This window comes from Lates calcarifer, linkage group LG17, assembly GCF_001640805.2.
Source record: "Lates calcarifer isolate ASB-BC8 linkage group LG17, TLL_Latcal_v3, whole genome shotgun sequence".
Lineage (NCBI taxonomy): Eukaryota > Metazoa > Chordata > Actinopteri > Centropomidae > Lates > Lates calcarifer.
This window is the reverse complement of record NC_066849.1, coordinates 26,466,800-26,472,799: the sequence shown is the minus strand read 5'-3', so window position 1 is coordinate 26,472,799 and position 6,000 is coordinate 26,466,800. Positions and strand designations below refer to the sequence as shown.

The following is a 6,000-nucleotide window of genomic DNA, read 5'->3' as shown; positions in this document are numbered from 1 at the left end:
AAGAAGTAAAAATGCCAAAGCTCACAATGTGCAGGCTTTAAATACACCACAGCTGAAGGTTTGTCGACACTCTGGTGCACGTGGTTGACTTTGACCTGAGCTCCATCCAACACCCTGCGAGAACCTTATCATCCAACATCAGAGCGAATCCCTGCAGCAGCATCAACATCTGCTGGAAACACTGAGACCAGGAGGGTGGAGGCACATTAATGAACATGGAGTCAAAGTCACATGGTGCTCATAAATCATATATCAGTGTAAAGTTTGAATGTTGACATAGTGTGCAGTGTAACTCTTCATGTCTCGTTTTATCTTCTCACACTTTAAAAGTCTATTTCCGAGTACAGATGAATGAACTGTGCAGGATATTGTAACTCTTCTCTTTTAAAACACTTTCAACAAACAGTTTAAACAAACACCAGATCCAGCACACACACATTTAATATGCTGAAACTGATCTGAGCCACAATCAGATCAAATGAATCTGAATCCACTGGATCCATTTTACCAGCTGCTCCTCAAAACTGAAACTCTCTTCCTCCCCTGCTGGACATTAGGTGAATTACACCCAACAAACTCCTGACCTCTTTGTGTCCACTGATTGGAGGGAAACACCAAACACCTGAGTCAACCAGGAAGTAGCTCCTGCAATTCCCTCCACACACTCCTGTCCTCACGCCTCAGTTTCACAGCCACAGTTTGTTTTTATATCTTTAACTGGGAATCTTTAACTCCCCCTCAGCTCCCAGTTTATCTCACTTCAGAATGAACCAGACTTCTTTATCTATCTGGGATCTATCCTCTGTGATCCACCTGTTGGACTGAATCAAACAAGGTAAGGTAAGAAGCAGCTTCTGAACCAAGAAAAGATGTGAGATTTACATTTAGTTTCAGTTTGTGCTTTATTTTTTGCTCGGTGTGTTTTGGCTGGAGGTGTTCGCTCTGTCCTGTCTCTTCAGTTTGTTCCTGTTTCCTCCTTTGAGCCTTCCTCTTAAAGCCTTGTAGAATCACTAAATGGATTTGAAGACAACTTCATTAAAGTGGAAAATGACTGTCCGGCTGCAGATCATATTGTCTTTGAACTGGTTTCAGTTGATTTCAAGTATTTTCCTGCAGGGACTTAATCCCATACGTTCATGGCAAAGACGTGCACACACAACAAAGAGAATTAGCTTCTTTTTTTTCAGATGCCCATCTTCCCCTAAGTAAAGAGAATCATTAAGGTAGCAGCATGTTGAGATTTGCTGTCTGTGGTAAAGCCCTGCTTCTCTGCATTAGAGTCAGTGTGGACACAGAGCTGTTGTGATCTGTGACGTAGACAGAGACACTCTGTGTTAAAGTTGATGATTTGAGCTGAGGCTGCTGAGCTGTGTATTTCAGTCTTTGTTTTACATCTGCTGTGATTCGATCATTATAAATCTGTTTTTCTTCTACACTGTGTTGGTTTTTTGACAAATTAGTTTTAATCAGATTTTAGTCATGTGGTTGTTAGCTGCATTTTAATCCAGATTTTATCAGAGAAATTTACTCTGATTTTCTTTTCATTCTGAGGCTGTCGCCATCTTTGACGTGGTTACAGATGTTACAGATGTGTTACAGTACCACTTTAATTAGGCTTACAGGCTTATTCTGTTTCTCAAAGGTTTAAATCTGTAACTAAGGTAATCGTGGAGACTTATCCCTGCCGACTGGTTTGGTCCTGGTCAGATTAGTTTTCACAGTGAAACACAGCGGCTCGTCTTTACCCCTGTGCAGGAAACCGCGCAGTGAGAAGGTCCACGTGTTGTTTTAAATGTCATGTGAAGTAACTAATACACTGCAACAAGTTACTGCTGCTGTACAACATGCAGCCTCTTTCGCTTTGTCTTTGACATTAGCTCTGCAGAACTCTCCTCATGTCTTCATTGTGAATTAATCGACGTCTTGAAAGTGTTTGAAAGCGAACAGGAAGTTGTTAAACCAGGTTGGACTCTGTATGAAAAGGTGTGATACAGGTTGTTTGATTGGCTCATTCAGCTCAGGTTTTCACTATGAACCTGTTTATTCTGAGCCTTTTTATGAAGCAGGCCTCAGGTCAGGAAACAGCACCTCACCAGTCGTCATTCACAAACTCTGTGAGCAACTTCCTGTTGTTTCTGACTCACTTCACATCAGTGTGGCTCCCTCTGTTTTCTACTGCAACACTGTGATCAAATAAAAGCTGGACTGAATCAGCTCACCTTCGTGTTTGACTGCAATAAAACATCTTCAGAACCATTTATTATTATTTATTAATCATTTCTACTGACAGCCTGTACACACAGCAGACTGAATATAAAGTTAGCTTACGTTAGCGTTGATGCTTCCTGTGGTTATTTTCAGTGGGATTGTGGTTGAACCAGCTGACATTACTGAACATTTATTCATTGACAAAACCTGACAAGACTAATTTGGTCACAGTTTCTTTTTCAGTTTAAATTCTAGTTTTACTTTTGAAGTCCAGGAAATGTCAGTGAATATGTATTCATCATAGTTTCTCTTAAAGAAATGTCTGCTGTATGTTGCAACATAAGTCATCTCTCTGTGGATGTTGAAATCTTCTCAGTGCTGCAGTCACACTCCTTTTGTACAAAGCCAGAAAAATCAACTTCCCAGCTTCACTCAGTTAGAAAACGTTGGCCCAGATTCACTATTACATCATACACTTTGAGAGCTTTCCAGTACATAAATATATATATTAATATACCTGTATATTGTATATGAGCACAGATTGGTTTTGGTTGGCTCTGTGCCGGCTGTATTTAATGTGTCAGTTTATGAGAGGTTTTCTCACTCTTGCCATCAGCAGATTATACAGAATATTTGATTTGCTTCTCCAACTGGAGCTCGTGGGGATTTGGTAATACTGTCAAAAAAGATGTGAGGAGAAGTTGAGAGGAGAGATGGAGAGAGATAGCAGGAGAGAGACGGGCTTTGATCAACAGGAGATCTCGCTGGTTCTTTGGCAGCCAGAGCTCGATCTCCTCAAACAGGTCTCTCTCTCCCTCTCTCTCTCCGTGTCTTCCTGTTGTTCTCATTGTCCTTCACTTTGCCTTTTACCCTCAAAACTCACAGCTCTATACATTCAGACCTACAGTACATAGACCCCACTTTTAACTCCGGCCTTTCTTCTTTGTCTCTTTCTTTCTTACAACAGCCCAGCTCCTCGGCTCACACACACACACGAGCGAAAACACACCTGAAGATTTTCCAAATTAGAGAAAATAACAAGCCTGAAACAGAAAGCACTGTGAGAGAGTGTAGAAATACCAGACCATCAGCTGTTAGACTGTCAGTCCAGGATGACCCATAACACACAGACCTGCAGCCATTTCTGTTGAGGCTACACACCACCACTGCCAGGCTGCAGGTGTGATGTTGTTGTGGCAAAGCTAGTACAGAAAAAATGTTTTGTTTCTATCTGAATGACTAAGTTACTAAACCCACTGACAGAGACGCAGGCTTCACCTGAAGCTGTGGTGTTTCACCAGCTCTCTGCTGTCGTTTCAGATACAGAGAGAAACTAAACCAAAACACAGGACCCGCACTCAGAAGACAGTAACACCTGCTACAGAGTCTTTGTTGTGACTGTTTAAACACAAATTTACAGTATTTAAGAATATGCACCATGAGAGATTTTCCATATTAGCTGCATATTCCCAAGCAAGTTTGCAGTCAATTAAATTCCCAGAAATTAATTTCCAGACTGCACGCCTTGGGTCTCCAGGGCCCCTGAGGGTCTGGGGTCTGGTGCGGTGTATAACACACTCAGCCTGGGTCTCTGCTGTGATGTACGGTGAGACGTCCACTGCATCTCTCTCTTCAGTTTTACAGAGGAGGTGATGTTGTCCTCACCTACAAAAGTCAGGTTTTTATCATGAGAAATGACATTTTAAAAGCTTCACTCTGAAGAATGATCAAAATGTTCTCACACACCACACACTTAACACACTTAATCTGTAGATTGAGGGCATGTGTGGGAGGCTGGATATCTGCAGTGCCAGTGTGGAGGCAGCGAGATTGAGGTCGCGCTCATCGATACTTGTGTGTGTGTGTGTGTAGGTGTGTGTGTGTGGGTGTTGTTCTCCTAGGTGCTCGGCTGTGGAGTCTGCAGTGTTGATGGGGCTGAACTCCATCTGTGAGTTCACAAGTGTTTGTTTGCTCTCCGGTCCGCCCGTCTGTGATGTGAGATGCACCGTCCTTGTATTTCACTTCTTTGAAATTCTCCACTGAAAACACAGCACGGATAAAAAAACGTCTGCTTTATTATTTAATGCTATGGCCCATATACAGAGAGAGGTAAACTCAGAGCTCAGGAGTGACAGTGCTATAGAAAAGGTTTGATTTAGGCACAAAAATAACTTGGTTCAGTGTAAGGAAAGATCAAATAACGGCTGGTTAAAGAAACAACCCGTCCATCCACACTGACCTCCTCCTCACACAGAGTGTGTCGCCCTATAACGTCATCTGACGTCTCTCTGGCTGCTACTCTCCACTTTTTTCTGAGGAGACTTTCTCCAAACCCTCTGCAGTTTGACGAAAACCACTTCTGGCTTTGTGAGATTAACCTCTGCAGGATCCCATCGAGCACATTAACCAGACTTGTCCTGCCCGTTCTTCTCTAATTTCCTCTCACCTACTTAAGGTAACCAGACAGACAGGCAAAAGGCTTCTGAGCCAATGACTCAACAGAGAATCATTAGCTTACTCCTGGATTTGGACAAAATCCACATTAAAGCCGATCGGCTGCAGGTACACTATAACCAGCCTAATCCTGCACGCCGCGCTCCTGTCTGTTTTCTTAGTCTCCTGCCCCAGCGATGGCCGGATGATCACAGGTATCAACAGTAATGCTGCTGAGAAGTTTGAATCTGTTCAGTAATCTACTTAATCCAAGTTTAATCTCCATTGGCTGCAGTCGTTTTGTCCTTTCGACTGTTGTTAGAAGGTTTAGGCAGAATGAGTGGAGGCAGGGAAGTTCGTAAATCTGGAGTTTGGGATTTTTAAAATGTTCTTTGTAATCGACTCATCATCACCCTCGCTTCTAAGTTGTCTAATCAACCACATCCCCTTATAAAGGTGTCACAATAGGATGACAAGACATTAAATTTGTTAGTTAGTTGCTCACATGCTGTGTATAAATTTAGAAACTGATTATCTAATGATTATTGTGTTTTTCTGAGAGTTTTATTCCCTTATTATAGACTGATGACATGACAGTTTAATGGTGAATATTACCCATGATCCCCGGCTTCTGGAGCAGGAAGTGCTGTCTCTGTAACAAACACACTAAACTCTGTTTCTAACTCTTGATATTTCCGTCAGCTTTACTCTGGAACCTGCTGGGTCACTCAGTCAGAGGGAGATCGAACCTGCAAGAACAGAGACTCTGTTCTCCCTGTTACAAATCATTGTTATTTTAAGTAGTTGATTTAAATAGTTACAGAACGTTGCTTTAACTATCAGTAAGTGGCTTTTATGCAGGTTTGGACTCAAACACTTGCTGCTCTGACGACTGTTCCAGATGAATTTTAACGGATTCAAACAAGGAAAGAAATCTGATTTCTTTACAAATCCAAATAAAAAGAATATAATGATATGCCATCAGAATATAATCCTTTATAAGTAGGTGTTGGTGGGTGCCAGTCAGGAGCCTGAATGACGACGACAGCTGTGGAAAAAAAACAGAATGTGTCCAACAAAACTGAAATATTGTTATGTGGCCTGTTGGCCCTGCAGAGGCGGGAGAGGGAGGACAACGGCAAACTAAATCCTTTCTCCTTTCCATCCTGTGTTTAAGAGACAGCTGTGAAATGAAGGTGTTAATTATTCATGGGGTAATATGTATATATTTAAACTGCAAGAATGGAGACAAGCATCCATTATTCAGCAGGCCTGGGCTTTTTTATGAGATTTATCATTATTAAGTGAGACTGTGTGGGTGGTAGAGTGGACACAGGAGGACGAGTGTTGAGATCCATG

The 6,000-nt window shown here is 42.0% G+C and overlaps 1 long non-coding RNA gene across 1 annotated transcript in view; it reads left to right on the top strand.

The window, feature by feature from the left end:
- The first annotated feature begins 546 nt into the window (after positions 1-546).
- Positions 547-6,000, top strand: part of LOC108883200 (uncharacterized) — a 49,577-nt gene continuing 44,123 nt past the window's right edge. Inside the window, exon 1 of the long non-coding RNA XR_007814976.1 lies at positions 547-835. This is a non-coding gene — a long non-coding RNA (uncharacterized LOC108883200). The remainder of the gene's footprint in view (positions 836-6,000) is intronic.